The following is an 18,124-nucleotide window of genomic DNA, read 5'->3' on the forward strand; positions in this document are numbered from 1 at the left end:
GGTGGGGAGTGAATGAGGGCAGCTGTGGCGATGCCAAATGCAGAAGGGCACAGAGTGGCCAGAACACGCACGATCAGGCAAGCTAATGTTTATTTATTTTTGAAGAGACAGAAAAAGAGAGAGAGCACGAGCAGGAAAGGAATTGAGAGAGAGGGAACAGAGGATCCTAATCAGGCTCTATACTGACACCAGTGAGCCCGATGCAGGGCTCACACTCATCATGAGGTCATGACTTAAGCCAAAGTCCTCTGCTTAACCGACTGAGCCACCCAGGTGCCCAGGAACTTTTAAAAAGAATGGGTATGGGGAGAGAACAGCTATGTGACTATGTCACATTGGAAGTACCTCTGTCAAGGAAATAGCCTAGTTAGAAAAGGGGAACTCCTATGGGGCACCTGGCTGGCTCGGTTGGTAGAGCATGTGACTCTTGATCTCAGAGTTGTGAGTTCCAGCCCCATGTTGGGTGTAGAGATTACTTAAATAAAATCCTTAAAAAAAAGAAAGAAAGGGGGAACCCCTAAAATCCTGTAGCTGAGATCATGAGGCTAGGTGTCTAGGGAGATGAATGAATCTCTAAGGCCATCAGATGTATCTCACTTTACACTTGAAAAAACATTCTGTGTCAATTAGGATGTTGTCATTGTAATTGAGGCTTCCTAACCAAAAGTGACTTAAGGGGTACCTGGCTGGCTCAGTTGGAAGAGCATGTGACTCTTGATCTCCAGGTCATGGGCTTGAGCCCCATGTTGTGTGTAGAGATTACTAAAAAGAAAACAAAACAAAACAAAACAAAACAAAACTTTAAGCCAAAAGCAACTTAAGCTGTAGAATTTTCATAATCTCATTTAACAAGAAGTCAGCAGAAAAGTCCCTGAATTGACTCAGTGCGTAACCTGTCCCACAGGACCTTGCCATCTCTCCCCTCAGCCACCCACCTTGGCAACATCTCCCCTCAAGGTTGCAAGATGGCTGCTACAGATCCAAATATCACGCCATTATGCAACAACATCCAAAATCTTCCCTCCTTGTCTATCCTCTTTTTTATCACAGAGAGAAAGCTTTCTCAAAACTCTGCCCCCACCTCCCACCAGGGGACATCCCCTTTCATTTCACTGGTCAGAACTGGGGCATCCAGGCTCCACTGACCCAGCCACAGGGAACAGGGAAATGTGACCATGGCTGACTTGGACCATGATTCATGCTATCAACAGGGAAGGAGAGAATGCCTGCTGGGAAGTGACCCCCTGCGTCTCCCATTACATTTTTGTTCTTTTCTCTGATTACAAAAGTCATATATGTCCACGGTAGAAAATTTGGGAAATCCAGAGAAGGATGAGTAGGAAGTAAAATCTAATATTCTACCATCTGGATCCAAGCACTGTCTTTTCACCACTCTTGCCTATCTCTGCACTCGGCTCCGTGCAGTCCCCACCACCCTCCTCTTGCACCAGCCCTTCATATCTGCCCACCCGCTCCCAAGCCACCTTCCATTCAGCCCAGAAACGCTTGCTATAGGCCTTGGCCCCACACTCCTCCCTCACTTTTTTTTTAAGCTTTGAAAAAAAAAATTGTGAATAACAGAGTATGTATAATAGATGTGTATAGTTTAAATAACGATGTGATGGACACTTGTAAGCCCACCACTCAGCCTGAATACTTTGAAGCCCTGATCACATCCCTTCCTCTCCCTTCCCGAAATGGCTGTTGCTCACTGTGTTCATCAGTTGTTGCCACAAAAATGCCACGTATTGCCTCACAGCTTAACAAGCCTTTGCCTCACTCTCATGGTCTGCACGTTGCACTAATCTAGGTTGGGCTTGGTGGGGTGGCTCTACTTCAGGCCGTGGGTTGTCTGGGTGGGGCTCCAGACTGCAGAACTGGACCCAGGTCTGCCCCACGTGTCTCCCACCCTACTAGGATCAGAGTCTACCTGGTGCCTATTCTCCTCCTGGCAGCTCACTGAAGTGGGAGAGCCACGGCAAACAGCAGCACAAGCACGTTTAAGGCACTGCTCATCTCGTGTTTACTAATATTCGGCTGGCCCAAGTAAGTCATATGGCCAAGCTCAACCTCAGTGGGGCGGGGGAGTCCACTCTCTTCACAGCAGCGGGAGGTATCGAGAACACTTGCTAACCCATAACCCAGACTGCACAGTCATGCCTTTGGTTTTCTTTATGGGTTTACCCAAAAGGGGATGTATCCCTGAGGAATATATGAGTTGTTTTCCTCTGGTTTTGCACTTTATATATCTGAGTGGATAGATTTTGTCTGAGTTACTTTTTTCCTCCCTTCTCCTTACTTTGTTTTCTCCCTGTTTTATCAGCCAGGATGTTTGGTTGTGAACACAGACACCAGTTCTGGCTCACTTAAAGAAAAGGAATTTATCGGAAGGGTGTTGGGTGAAGGTTGGAGAAGCAGGCTCAGGAAGTGGACAGGATACAGATCAGTACTTGCCTTGGGCTGGAGGTGGAGATTCCCTCTACAGGGAACTAACTCTCTGTAAAGGGGCACAGAGAAACTTTTGGGGGTGATGAAAATATCTTGTATCTTGACTGTGATAGTGGTCACATGGGATATATACATTAGTCAGAACTCATCAAACTATACACTTCAAATGAATGCAATTTGTTATATGTAAATTATACATCTCCTCGATATAAAAAAGAGGACCTGCTTCATTTAATAATAATTTTTAAGTCTGTAGTGGCTGATCCTTCAGAGAGCAACTGTGGGGTTCTCCCCAGACCAGTTTCATATGATTTGAGGTGATATTTTTGGCTCTATACCTGGTTCCGTTTGACTCTTGTTGATTCTGTGAGCTCCCCAATACCACTTAAAATTTTTTTTAACGCTTATTTATATTAGAGAGAGAGAGAGAGAGAGAGAATGTGCAAGTTGGAGAGGGGCAAGGGAGATGAAGACAGAATCCAAAGCAGGCTCCAGGCTCTGAGCTGTCAGCACAGAGCCCCTCACAGGGCCCAAACTCACAAGCCACGAGATCATGACCTGAGCCGAAGTCAGATGCCCAACTGACCGAGCCACCCAGGCACCCTAGCACTGAAGAAAAAAAAAAAAAATATATATATATATATATACATATATGTAACATATATATGTAACCTATATATGTGTATACACACACACGTGTGTGTGTATACACATATATACATATATGTAACAGATATATCTCAATAAACAGTTCAGTGATTTGAGTATATTCACCGAATTGTGCAACCATCACCACAATCAATTTTATTTTGATTTTTTAAAGTTTATTTATTTATTTGGAGAAAGATGGAGTGAGTAGGGGAAGGACAGAGAGAGGGGGAGGGAGAGAGAGAATCTCAAGCAGGCTCTACACTGTCAGAGTAGAGACTGACACAGGGCTCGAACTCATGAGCCATGAGATAATGACCTGAGCTAAAATTGGATGCTTAACCGACTGAGCCACCCAGGTGTCCCACCACAATGAATTTTAGAACATTTCATTTCATCGCCCCCCCAAAAATGGCCATACACCTTGGAATCACTCCCCATTTCTCCCTAGTCACCTGTACTACTTTGCTAAGGCTGCCATAATACAAAATATCTGGGTGGCCTAAAGCAACAGAAATGTATTCTCTCATAGTTCTGGAGTCTAGTCCAAAATCAAGGTGCTGGTAGGACCAGGCTCTCTCTGCAGGCTCTAGGGGAGAATCTGTTCCAGCCTTTCGGTTAGCTTCTGCTGTTGCCAGCAATCCCCGGTGCTCCTTGGCTTGCAGGTACATCACTGCAATTGCTGCCTCTGTTACCAAGTGACATTCTCCTCTGTGTCTTATGTTTTCATGTGGCATTCATCTCTCTGTGCGTCTCTCTGTGTGTCTGTTCTCTTCTTATAAAGACATCACTTATATTAGATTAAGAACATACCCTGGGGGGCCTGGATGGCTCATTTGGTAAGCATCTGACTTCAGCTCAGGTCATAATCTCATGGTTTGTGAGTTCGAGCCCCACACTGGGCTCTCTGCTGTCAGTGCAGAGCCTGCTTCAAATCCTCTGTCCCCACCTCTCTGCCCCTACCACACTCACGTGTGCACACCCACTCTCTCTCAAACATAAATAAACATAAAAAAAAGAACATAACCTACTCTATAGTCCTTATCTTAGTTTACATCTTTTTTTTTTTAATGTTTATTTATTTTTGAGAGAGACAGAGACAGAATGTGAGTGGGTTAGGGGCAGAGAGAGAGGGAGACACAGAATCCGAGGCAGGCTCCAGGCTCCGAGCTGTCAGCACAGAGTCCGACGCGGGGCTCGAACTCACGAGCTATGAGATCATGACATGAGCCGAAGTCAGAGGCTCAACCAACTGAGCCACCCAGGTGCCCCTCTTAGTTTACATCTTAATTATGTTTTCAAAGACCCTATTTCCAAATAAGGTCACAGTCATAGGTACCAGGGGCTAGGACCTTAACATATCTTTTGGGGGGACACAATTCAACCCACAGCACCCTCTAATCCCTAGGCAACCACTAAGCTACTATGTGTACTTATGGATTTACCTACTCTGGGCATTTCATATAAATATAATTATACAATATGTAGTCTTTTGTGACTAGTGTCTTTCATGTAGCATAGTGTTTTCAAGGTTCATCCATGTTGTGGCATGTTGTATTAGTACTCCATTACTTTTTATGTGAAATAACATTCCATTATATAGATATACTGTATTTTGTCTACTCACTCATTAATTGATGGACATTTGGGTTGCTTCTGTTCTTTGACTATTATGAATAGTGCTGCTGTGAACATTCTTGTACACATTCTTGTATGGACATATGTTTTAATTTCTCTTGGATATATACCTAGGAGTGGAATTGCTGGGTCATATGATAACTCCATGTTTAACTATGAGGACCTGCCAGTCTGTTTTCCACAGAAGCTACACCATTTTACATTCCTACCAACAATGTATGGAGTTTCCAATTTCTCCACATCTTTGCCAACACTTGTTATTATCCGTCTTTTAAATTGTTAGTCATTCCAGTGAATTTGAAGGATTTCATTGTGGTTTTGATTTGCATTTCCCTAACAACTAAAGATGTTGAGCATCTTTTTATGTGCTATTCCCATATTCTTTTCCTTAAGTTTATTTTGAGAGAGAGAGACAGATCAGGCAAGGGGCAGAGAGAGAGAGAGAGGGAGAGAGAGAATCCTAAGAAGGCTCCACACTGTCAGCACAGAGCCTCATGTGGGGCTTGAACCCATATGAACATGAGATCATGACCTCAGCCTAGATCAAGAGTTGGGTGCTCAACCAATTGAGCTACCCTGGCACCCCTAGTCCCATATTCCTTTAATAAATTCCTTCTCTTAAATCAGCCAGAAATTTTTGTCATGGTTTTGTTCCTTACAACCATGAATCCCTGAGCCTTTCCTGAAAATCTCCTTAAGAGGTGTCTGTCTTTTGAGTTGGTTGTGGGCCTAACAAAGGAGTACAAAGGAGTTCCCCAGGGGTCCACTGAGTCTTCCCTTAAGGTACCTGAAGACCTCAAGAGTACAGGAATTCCATTTCACAGAGGCCCTAAAAATTCACCAAGACCCCCAGGGGTGAAAAACTGCTTCCAAACTCATTAAATCATTTAGTAAGCACTCACTGACTCTCCCTACTTGTCCCGTGCCTAGCCCCGTGCCTAGGGTCCTGCCTTCAAGTTGCTTGACATCTGCTACACAAGGCAGACCTGAACCTAGCCACTTTCTGCTTAGAGTGACCAGTGCTGCTGCAGAGGAAAACATAGGGTCTCTCTGTCCCTGGGAATAGGAGGCTTCTTAGAGATGGAAATAGTTGAGATAAATCCTGGAGGATGAGTGGGAGATAGCAGGTGAAGGATGGGGTGTGCGATGAGGCTCAAGAAATGGTTCGTTCAGAGGGACAGCTTTGTATCAGTGATGATGTATCAGTGTATTAGTGATGATGTAAGTTCAATTGCCATAACAATCATCCTCTATGCTGTAAATAGATGTAGTTCTTTAAAGTTCAAGTGTGAGCCGTCCAAGTGGGAGTATAAATTATCTATTTCTGCGTAAGAAATTACACCCAAATGTAGTGGCCTGAAACTATAGATGTGTATTGTCTCACATATTTTCTGTGTCAAGGATTGGAAATGGCTTAACTAACTAGTTCTGGCTCTAGGTTCTCATGAAGTTGCTGTCAAGACATCAGCCAGGGCTGCAGTCATCTGAAGGCTCTATGGGAAGCTTGGTTATTGGCAGGAGGTCTCAGTTCCTCAGAATGTGGATCTGTTCTCATGACATGGCAGCCACCTTCTAAGATCCAAGACAGAGTGAGGCAGAAGCCACAATGCTTTTTATGACCTCATCTTAGAAGTTACCCTCTATCACAGGTAAGAATTATGGAGGCCATCTTCGAGGCTGGATAACATAATCTGCCTTCTTAACCCCAATGACTTGTGTCTCTCCTACATGCAAAATACTCTCACCTTCCTGTAAGGCCCTGAAAGTCTCATCCCATCACAGTATCAACTTGAAATCCTGAATTTTGTCATTTTAGTCAAATTCAGATGAAAACAAGTCTCCTTGGGAGTAGTTCCTCAAGTAGTCTCATCAAGTACAGTTCTGCTTTATCCAAACACCTGCAAATGAGACACAAGTTGTCTTCTCTCTACCTGCCCAACATCCCAAGCAGGACCAAGGTAACTGCTATCGACCTTCCTGCTCAAATAGAGAGGAAACAGGTACACAGGAGTCACTGGTCCATAACAATTCTGAAATCAAGCAGGGCACCCATTGCTTCTGAAATTAAGCACTTCCATGATTCAGACCAAACTTGGGAATACTTCCTTGTGGGTCTTGGTTCTGCCCTCGGAGTCATCCTTCTTTTCTCATGAAAGATTGACCATGTTTGCAGCTGAGTAATTTTTTCAGCCCATTTCCTCAACTATTATACAAGTTTAGAAATCTAAAGTTTTCTTTTCATTTTATATTGTCCCTGTTCCTTTCAAATATAGGCATTTGAGTTTGTGACACATGGTTTAGACAAAGGTCTTGTAGGGAAAAACAAAATCCATATTTAGGGAACTTCCATGAGTTCTATATGACCAAAACATTGGGTGTTCCCTGGGTTTCTCTTTGCTAGAATGTTCAAACATATACTCACAATTATTACTTACTTGTGTCAGCCCTCATATCTGACTGTGATAACCTCTAGGGCAGGGCCTATTTCTCGAGGACAAATAGACAAATCCATTATTATGCTGGGATATTTTAATACAACTCTCTCAGTAACTGATAGAATATGCAAATAAAAATATCAATAAAGACAAATGAAATTTGAATGACATGCTTCAGAATTTTGACCTAATTGACATAATAGAACATTGGATCCAATAACAATAGAATACATATTCTTTTCAAGTGCACACGAATATTTATTGATATGCTGAGCCATAATGTAAGTCTAACTGAATTTCTAAGAGTTAAGGTCATACAGAGTATGTTCAATGACCACAGTTGGATTATGCTAGTAATCAAAAACACAAAGAAAACTAGAAAATCCCCAAATAATGCAAAGGTCAAAAAAGAAATCACAATAGAAATTGCAAAGTATTTGATTCAAATGATAATGAAAATATAATATGTCAAAACCTGTGGAATGTAGCTAAAGCCATGTTTAGAGGGAAAATTGTGGCTTCAAGTGAGTATATTGAAAAGAAAACAATGGCTGAAAATAAATTATCTAAATATCTATTCCAACTAGTCAGGAAAAACACCCAGAAATTAAATCCAAATGAAGTAGAAAGAAGAAAATAATAAAGTTGACAGAAGAAGTTAATAAAATAGAAAACAAAGATATGAAGGGAGGATTCAAAGAACCAAAAGTTAATTATCTGATAAGACTAGTAAAGTTGATGAAGTTTTGGCCACATAGGTGAAGGATAAAAAGAGAAGACAAAATTCTCAATTTAGAAATGAAAAGAGTGCCATCCCTACAGATCCTACATGAATCAAAAAGATTGTGGGAGGAAATGGTGAGTAGCTATATCCCAACACACTTGAAATTCAGATGACATGAACAGATAACTAGAAAAACACAGCCTATTAAAACTGACACAAGAGGAGACAGGAAAACTGAGTAGTTTCTATTAGATTTTTGCTATTAAAGAAATTGGATTGTTTATTAAAAAAAAATCTTCCCACAAAGAAAACTCCAAGTCCAGATTCTTCCAGAGGACAGAAAAAATAGAAGTACTTCTCAACTTATTTTATGGGATGAGCATTACCTAGGTACAAAAACCTAGCGAGGACATTATCAGGAAGGAAAATTATAGGCTAAACAAAGATGTGAAAATTCTAAGCAAATTATCAGCAAGCCAAACCCAAAGATCAATAAGTAGGATAATACTACACAACCAAATTGTGTTAACTCCAGGGATACAAAGTTGATCTGACATTTGAAAATTAATATAATGCACCAATTTAACAGAATAAAGTTAAGAAAGTCATAGGATCATCTCAAGAGATGTGGAAAATTAATTTGATAAAAGCCATCAATCATTTATAATAAAATCCTTTCAAACTAAGAATAGAAGGGAACTTCCTTCATCTGATAAGGGGCATGCACAAAAAACCTACATCTAACATCATACTTGCTGATAAAATAGAAAAAGCTTTTCTCCTGAAATGGGAATAAGGAAAGGGTGCCCAGTATCATCCCTTCTAGTCAACATTGTACTGGAGGTCCTCTCCTATGAAGTAACAAGAAAGAGTGTAGAATTAGAAAAAAATAATTAAAATTATAATCATTTGAGGGCAGGGGCCTGGCCTGATTCCTTTGCCGGGGCCTCGCACAGAGTAGGTGTTTGTTTGGTGGGTAACTATTAAGTGGACAGATGGAGAAATGGATGGACAAAGAGAATGTTAAGTAGTAGGGCCCCAAGGCAGGGGCCTATCTTGTAGGGCACTGATGACTACATAATCAGCAGAAAAAATAAAACAGCAGTGAAATTACACACAGTGAAAATTTTTTTTAATATTTACTGATTTATTTTGAGAGAGAGAGAGAGAGAGAGACAAAGAGAGAGTGTAAGCAGGGGAGGGACAGAGAGAGAAGGAGAGAGAGAATCCCAAGCAGGCTCTGCACTGTCAGCACAGAGCCCAATGCGGGGCTTGATCTCATGTAGCATGAGATCATGACCTGAGCCGAAATCAAGAGTGGGTCGCTTAACCCATTGAGCCACCCAGGCATCCCTGAAACTTTTTATTGATGAAAAATTGATAAAAGGATCAGGGAAATCTTCTTGATAAAGTGTAGATCAGCAAAGGTTTGGCCACCGTCTTCATTTCTTTTCTCTCTCTAGGAGCTTTAGTAGAGAGTCAAGATATTTGGCCCCCACTTTGACCCTAAAGATCAAAAATTTTTTTTAAGATTTTTATTTTTATTTTTTAAAGTTTATTTGTTTATATTGAGAGAGACAGAGATAGCACATGAGCAGGGGAGGGGCAGAGAGAAGGGGAGAGAGAGAGAATCCCAAGCAGGCACAGTCAGCACAGAACCCACAAAACTGTGAGACCATGACCTGAGCCAAATTCAAGAGTCGGACGCTTAACCGACGGAGCAACCCATGCGCCCTTAAAGATTTTTATTTTTAAGTAATCTCTACACCCAACGTGGGGCTCAAACTCACAACCTTGAGATCATAGGTTGCATGCTCTACCGGCTGAGTCTACCTGACCTTGAGGATGTTTTTGTCTTGTAGTTATGAATACAAATTTTTGATGGAATTATATCATATTGATTACTTTTCACTGAGAAAATATTTCCCAGAACAAATCCCATTAAGTCAGTTCAATACCTTTGATTTTTCTACATAGTCATTAAATCTATTTCCAACTTACTCATTTTGGCTTAAATTGAACTATAATTATCTCCATCTGAAAAATAATTTTCGGTATAAATTTTATAATGATGATTTGTGTTACCAGTCAATTTAAAAAATCCATATCACAGTTTAATAATTATAGCTTCTGCCATTGTAAGTTATCTTTTGTGGTCATTATTTCTATTTTCTATGGAGTTCACTTTTCCTGGGATGAATTTTCCAGATCTACATTTTGTCAAGAAGGCTTCCTTGATTTTTCCATCCATTTTAGTCAATGAGTAATTTCACTGTGTGCAATTTAGATGTTGTCAGTTTTATTTTTTTCTGTTGATTATATAGCGGGTATGAATCTTACTCCACAAAGTTAGGGAAGTAAGAAATGACATATTACTTTATTCAATTTAAATCAAATTAAATCCAATTCAGAGCTTACATTATATGGGCTCCTTCCCCTGCAAAGGATCTGGTCTTTTGTAGAGAAAAAATATTTTGATTAATGGATACCAATGTCCTTCTATCTACCATGCGCTGTCCCTCCAGACAGCAAGCCACACATATGTCCAAGCCCCAGACCTTCCTACTTCTGGTAATCTCTCACTACCCTCAAAGGCATTGGCCCCTGAATGGCCTTTGCAGAAAACAGCCTCTCAGGCTCTCTTGGGTGAGATGCAGACACATTTCTTTTCCCCTTAATTCATCCAGGTTAGGATTAGAATGTTTTTTGTTTTTGTTTTTTAATTTTTTTTTTTAATTTTTTTTCAACGTGTTGTTTTTTTAATTTATTTTTGGGACAGAGAGAGACAGAGCATGAACGGGTAAGGGGCAGAGAGAGAGGGAGACACAGAATCGGAAACAGGCTCCAGGCTCCGAGCCATCAGCCCAGAGCCTGACGCGGGGCTCGAACTCACGGACCGCGAGATCGTGACCTGGTTGAAGTCGGACGCTTAACCGACTGCGCCACCCAGGCGCCCCAGGATTAGAATGTTTCAAGAGAAGTTTAGGAGAAAACAAAAAGCCTACAAGAAAATGTGAGAGCTGGAAAGGATGGGTTTGGTGCATTCTTTGATAAATTTGTGCAAATTTATCCTCTTTGAAATCAGTTTTGACTGTCAAAAAGTGATTGTTCACAATAGATAAAGACTTCCTAAAACTGGGGAAAAAAGGAACAGCCCCCCCCCCCCCCCTTAACACTACAATGAGAGCAAACTAGTGGGTACGCAGGTGGTTATTCCATTCTCAGAACTTTTCCATCTCTAGCAGAACAGCAACATGGCAGGCCATAGGTATTTGGACAGAGGCTCTGACTTCTAGGCTTTTCCCTCTGGGGGATTTCCTGCCTCAGTCTTGTTCTGTCTGCACTGTTTTGCTTACCTCAAGTGTATTCTCTGAGACGTAAGATCAGTCCATCCAGAGACAACTTCTCGTCTGCCTGATCTTGTCCGCTTTGCTCTATTCATTCCTGTCATCCCCAAGTGCCTCCTGCCAACCTTTCTAAAGCTTTCCTCTTTCATAAAGAACCAAAACAATACAGTTGTAAACAAATACAACAAAACAAAATGCAAAATCCTTGTCTCTTTACAGAGTTGTAGGGTTGAAGAGAAATTTACATTAGACACTCATAACAGCCCTGGGAGGTATGTGTGAATATCCACATTTTGCAGAAAGATGAAGTGACTTGCCCAAAGGTCACACAGCTTGTGAGGATGGAGATAGGAAGGAGGATTGGAGTTCAATTCTGGCTGGCTCCTTAGTCTCTGCCAACTGCATGGCACTACCTTCTCAACCCCATACTCCATTAAAAATTCCTATCACATGGCCAACAGACACATAGAAAGATGCTCAACATCACTCATCATCAGGGAAATACAAATCAAAACCACATTGAGATACCACCTCACACTGGTCAGAGTGGCTAAAATGAACAATTCAGGAAACAACAGATGTTGGCGAGGATGTGGAGAAACAGGAACCCTCTTGCAAACTGGTGCAGCTGCTCTGGAAAACAGTGTGAAGTTTCCTCAAAAAATTAAAAATAGGGGCGCCGGGGTGGCTTGGTCGGTTGAGCGTCTGACTTCGGCTCAGGTCATGATCTCACAGTCCGTGAGTTCGAGCCCCGCGTCGGGCTCTGTGCTGACAGCTCAGAGCCTGGAGCCTGTTTCGGATTCTGTGTCTCCCTCTCTCTCTGCCCCTCCCCTGTTCATGCTCTGTCTCTCTCTGTCTCTAAACTAAATAAACGTTAAAAAAAAATTAAAAAAAAATTAAAAATAGAACTACCCTATGACCTAGCAATAGCACTACTAGGAATTTCTGCAAAGGATACAGGAGTGCTGATTCATAGGGGCACATGTACCCCAGTGTTTATAGCAGCACTTTCAACAATAGCCAAATCATGGAAAGAACCCAAATGTCCATCAACTGATGAATGGATAAAGAAGATGTGGTTTATATATACAATGGAATACTACTTGGCAATGAGAAAGAATGAAATCCTGCCATTTGCAATAACATGGATGGAATTGGAGGGTATTATGCTAAGTGAAATAAGTCAGTCAGAGAAAGACAGATATCATATGTTTTCACTCATATGTGGAACTGAGAAACTTAACAGAAGACGATGGGGGTAGGGAGGGGTAAAAAATAGTTTCAAACAGAGAGGGAAGCAAACCCATAAGAGACTCTTAAATACAGGGAACAAACTGAGGGTTAATAAGGGGGTGGGGGAGAGGGGAAATGGGTGATGGGCATTGAGGAGGGCACTTGTTGGGATGAGCACTGGGTGTTGTATGTAAACGATGAATCATGGGAATCTACCCCCGAAACCAAGAGTGCACTGTATACACTGTATGTTAACTAACTTGACAATTAATTATATTTAAAAAAAATTCCTTTCCCGGGGCACCTGGGTGGCTCAGTCACTTAAGCATCTGACTTTGGCTCAGGTCATGGTCTCATGATTCGTGGGTTTGAGCCCCACATTGGGCTCTGTGCTGACAGCTCAGAGCCTGGAGTCTGCTTTGGATTCTGTGTCTCCCTCTCTCTCTGCCCCTCCCCCGCTCACACTCTGTGTCTCTCAAAAATGAATAAACATTAAAAAAAATTTTTTTAAATTAAAATTCCTGTCACAGACACAAGCCCCCAGTCTCTGTCGTCCCTTCCTACATAATTTTTATGCTCTAGTCCAACTACTTGGAAGAGAGATTCTTAACCTGGGGCCTGAGAGTCCAGAGGGCTGTGATCTTGGATGGGAGAGCTACATTTTTATATTCATTAATCTTTACAGAAATCTGGTTTTTCTTTCCATTTTGAATATAGGTGACAAGCCACAAGTAGACTTAGCAGTACCTTCCAATTTTGTCACCAACAGAAATCACAGATGTTTCCCTATCACATTACAGTTGTTGCAAAATATCTTGAAATATTTTGAAATATCTTGAAAATATGCTGACATATTTTGTGTTCATCACTACTTTGAAACTGTGTAGTTATTAGGTAGTGAGATCTTTAATTTGTGAATGAATTTATATTCATATTTGATCACTGTATTTCAGTATAAATGGTTTCTTTGGTAATTCTGGTATTTTGTGTTATGCACTTACAATCATTATTTTGAGAGGAGCTTCATAGGCCTTAGCAGCCTACCTAAAGGGTCCATGGCACGAAAAGGGTTGAGAACCCCTGATCTGAGTTTTCCTGAACTCAGGGACGCTTCCTCTGCCCTCTACAGGTTCCTTCACTGTCTGATGAGTTCCTCCTCATCCTTCAGAGTACACTTCAAGGGTTTCCACTTCAGTAAACTTTCCCAAAGGAGCTCAGTCCAGAATGGAATTTGATAACTAGAGTACCAGTGACCTCTCTCTCTTGGCCCCAATTCCACCCAAATCCCAGGCAGCCAATGCAGGAGTTACTGTGCCTGGGGTCAGTACCTTATGCTGAATGAATAATACATAAGTATCCAACGCTGTCCATCTTCTTCTAGGGGGGTTCATAGATCCCACCCAGAGGAACCTCAGCTCTTCTGGAAATAAAAGCACTTCTTCTTTCTCTTTTTCGGGAATGCTTTCCCACCTTCTAGTTGAAATGAAAATTGGTGGCTCCTTCCTTTCCCTTCCTCCACCAGCCAAACATCACCCAAATAAAAAGAAAAGATCTCTATTGCTCTCTGGACAAGGCAAAGTTATGAATCTCCTGGGTCAGGCACTGTACTTGACATGAATTAATTCATTTCACCCTATGAAGCAGATAATATTAGTCACATCTTACAATGGAGGACGTGGAGGTTCAATAAGGACAAATGATTTTCTCAATGTGGTAGCCTCTAGGTGGCTGAGCTGCGATATGAACCCAGATCTGGTCTCCTAAGTCTGTGCAATTTGTATGATACCAGAGTTCTTTCTACTCAAGGTATGGGCCACCCCAGGAGACAGGTCAAGAACTACTAGTTAAAAAGAGAAAAGGCATGGATTTGAAGACAATGGATGTTAACACAAATTTTCCATAGCTGCTTTTAGAGATTAAGTGGAACTGATAAACATTTCCCAAAATATACTCTTCTGAATCTTTTTGGGGGGTCTTAAAATATTTGCTAATTAGTTGATTACTTGGGCTTCCAGCTTAATTGGTATATTGGTCTCCTAGGACTGCCTTAACAAATTACTACAAACTCGTGACTTAAAACAACAGAAATGCGGGGCGCCTGGGTGGCTCAGTCGGTTAAGTGGCCAACTTCGGCTCAGGTCATGATCTCGCGGTCCGTGAGTTCGAGCCCCGTGTCCAGCCCTGTGCGGACAGCTCATAGCCTGGAGCCTGTTTCAGATTCTGTGTCTCCCTCTCTCTGACCCTCCCTGTTCATGCTCTGTCTCTCTCTGTCTCAAAAATAAATAAATGTTAAAAAAATAAATTAAAAAAAAAACAAAACAGAAATGTATCCTTGCACAGTTGAGAGGCCAGGTGTCTGAAATCAAGATGTTAGCAGGCTTGGTTCTTCCTGGAGGCTTCGGGAGAATCCATCTATGCCTCCCTCCCAGCTTCTAGTGGCTTCCAATAGTCCTTGGTGTTCCTTAGCTTGGGGCTGCGTGACTACTCATCTCTGCCTCTGTCTTCACATGGCCTTCCCATTTATTGTCTCTGTGTCTCAAATCTCTTCTCTTTTTTCTAATAAAGACACCTCCACTCACTGGATTTAGGGCCCACCTAAATCCAGGATGGATCTCATCCTAAGATTTTTAATAGCCAAGATTCTACTTTCTAATAACATCGCATTCACGTGCACGAGGGTTAAAACTGGGACTTTCTGGGAGACACAATTTAACCCACTATAATCAGACTGCTTTTTTTTTTTTTGTTTTCAAGTTTATGAACTGAGCAGCTTTATGTAAAGGATCTTCCTAAACGTAAACTTCCCAGCAAATTCTCTCCTGACCTTCATCAGTAACAGCCCTCACTTCTGTCAGCTTTTCAGAGCATGCAAAACATCTGGTACTTTGATTAATTCTTTTATCTGCCCTGGGGTTCTATATGGTCAGCAATTTTATGGATAAGGATCAGGTGTAGGAGGGGAAGTGACTAAACACGCATTCCTAGTTGAGTTAGGATTTGAACCTGGGATGTCAAGCCTCTTTCCTCCAATTGCCTGCTGCTGCATGGAAGCTTCCATAGCTGTTAATGTTTGTGCAGATTCATTTATGATTTACCTTTGCCCTTAATTTATCTTTCCATTGTCATTTAAAAAAACTCTTCCCCCAAGCTTTATTGTTATTTCCCTTGTTGATTATATGGTCTATATACTTGTCATGTTAATTAAAAAATAAACTTCCTTAGATTTTTAAAAAAATATTTTATTTTTAAGTGATCTCTATGCCCATTGTTGGCCTTGAACTCTCAAGCCAAAGATCTAGAGTCCCATGCTCCACTGACTGAGCCAGCTAGCAGCCCCTAATGGATTGATTTATTCTTTTTAAACGTTTATTTATTTTTGAAGGAGAGACAGAGTGTGAGTAGGGGAGGGGCAGAGAAAGAGAGAGACACAGAATCTGAAGCAGGCTCTAGGCTCTGAGCTGGCAGCACAGAGCCCTACGCGGGGCTCAAACTCACAAACCCTGAGATCACAACCTGAGCCGAAGTCTGACGCTCAACCAACTGAGCCACCCAGGCGCCCCTGATTTGTTCATTAATTCAACCACTATTTACTGAAGGCTTACGCTGGGAGAAGCCCCAGGCTGAACTGATTTAGGTGGGTCACAGAGATGAACCAGACCACCTTGCTCCTTGTCCTTGAGGACAGTAAATAGACAGTGAACATATAGTGTGAGCAGTCCATGGGAGCACAGTGGGCTTCTAACCTAACCAAAGGTGAGGAGAGGCTTCCTGATGTCGGAATTGGGTCTTAAAGGATAGATATATAGGATGCAATCCTATTCTTTAGTATTGGTTGTTAGAATTAAATATTAGGATGGGCATTTGATACCCATCTACTGAATGTTATTATGTTATTAGTTTTCTAGCACTCTGGGAAGATGGCCTAACAGGTTGATATAACAGCCTTCATCACAAATGGTAGTAACTTCCATTTGTCCAGTGTTTGGTCATTTACAAAACATTTTCATACTCCTTATCTCATTTGCTATCACACAAAAAAATCTCTTTTTAAAATATATTTAGGGGTGCCTGGGTGGCTCAGTCGGTTGGGCATCCGGCTTCGGCTCAAGTCATGATCTCACGGTCTGTATGTTCGAGCCCCATGTCAGGCTCTGTGCTGACAGCTCGGAGCCTGGAGCCTGCTTCAGATTCTTGTCTCCCTCTCTCTCTGCCCCTCTCCCACTCATGCTCTCTCTGTCTCCAAAATAAAAATAAACATTAAAAAAATTAAATATATTTAAAACATTTTAATTCAAGGGGTGTCTAGGTGGCTTAGTCGGTGAAGCGGCCGACTTCAGCTCAGGTCATGATCTTGTAGTTCGTGGGTTGGAGCCCTGCTGTGCTGACAGCTCAGAGCCTGGAGCCTGCGTTGGATTCTGTGTCTCCCTCTCTCTCTGTCCCTCCCCAGCTCATGTTCTGTCTGTCTCTCTCTCAAAACTAAATAAACATTTAAAAATTTAATTCCAGGATAATTAGCATACAGTGTTTCAGGTATATGATATAGTGATTCAACAATTTTATACATTACTCAGTGCTCATCACTTAGTACTCTTAATCCCCTTACCTGTTTCACTCATGTCTCCACACAACCCCCCCCCCCCCATAACTATTAATTCGTTCTCTATAGTTAAGAGTCTGGTTTTCCTTTTTACTTGCCTCTTTTTTTATTTTGTTTCTTAAATTCCACATATGAGTAAAATCATATGGTATTTGTCTTTCTCTGACTGACTTATTTCACTTAGCATAATACTCTCCAGAGCCATGTGGTTGTAAATGGCAAGATTTTATTCTTTTTTTATGACTGAGTAATATTCCATTTTATACACACACACACACACACACACACACACACACACACACATACACACACACCCCATATCTTCTTTATTTATCTATTGATGGAAACTTGGGCTGCTTCCATTTTGGTTATTATAAGTGCTGAAATAAACATAGGGGTGCATATATCTTTTTGAATTAGTGTTTTTGTTTTCTTTGGGTAAATACCCAACAGTGGAATTACTGGATCATATGGTAATTCTATTTTTAATTTACAAAAAGCTCTTTGAGAATGCTTTGTTTATATTCATGCATTTTTCTTGTTTATCTTAGCTAAACTCTAAAATTATAATTTAATTTTCCATTAAGATGATTGCAAAAGTTTAAAAATTAAGTTACATAATTTTTGGAACTTGTAAACATTCAAATTGCACCAAGTGTTAAACCAGGGCTTGGTTTCTGATCCTAATTCGGCCATCTCTTCCTCTCTCTGGGCCTCAATTTTCTCTGCTATAAAATGGGCATGTAAAGGAAGTTTAGGCTGAAGGATTAAATGACATAATGGATCTTAAATGCCAGCCCAGCAGCTGGTTCAATGAAAATTGGTTCTCCTAACATGGTCTGTAATGTCCATTTTCCTGCCATTCTAATGCAATACTTTTTTTTTTTTTTTTGCAAGCAATTCTTAAGAGTCCAGCCCACACATGTGTGCCAATGCTCTTAAAGAGATGCTTTGAGAGAAAGAGGAGCTCAAACAAACTCATTAACACAGTGGAGACAAAACCATCTCACAGTCCCAGTTAATCAGATAATAACAGGCAAAGGATAGTGTTTTG

General features: G+C 41.3%; 1 protein-coding gene across 1 annotated transcript in view; it reads left to right on the forward strand.

The window, feature by feature from the left end:
* Window positions 1-6,241: 6,241 nt before the first annotated feature.
* The window catches only part of FAM168A (family with sequence similarity 168 member A), a 203,730-nt gene continuing 191,847 nt past the window's right edge, over window positions 6,242-18,124 (forward strand). Inside the window, exon 1 of the mRNA XM_058687838.1 lies at window positions 6,242-6,383. The gene's annotated coding sequence lies outside the window, so the exon portion shown is untranslated. The remainder of the gene's footprint in view (window positions 6,384-18,124) is intronic.

Source organism: Neofelis nebulosa, chromosome 10, assembly GCF_028018385.1.
Source record: "Neofelis nebulosa isolate mNeoNeb1 chromosome 10, mNeoNeb1.pri, whole genome shotgun sequence".
Classification (NCBI taxonomy): Eukaryota; Metazoa; Chordata; class Mammalia; order Carnivora; family Felidae; genus Neofelis; species Neofelis nebulosa.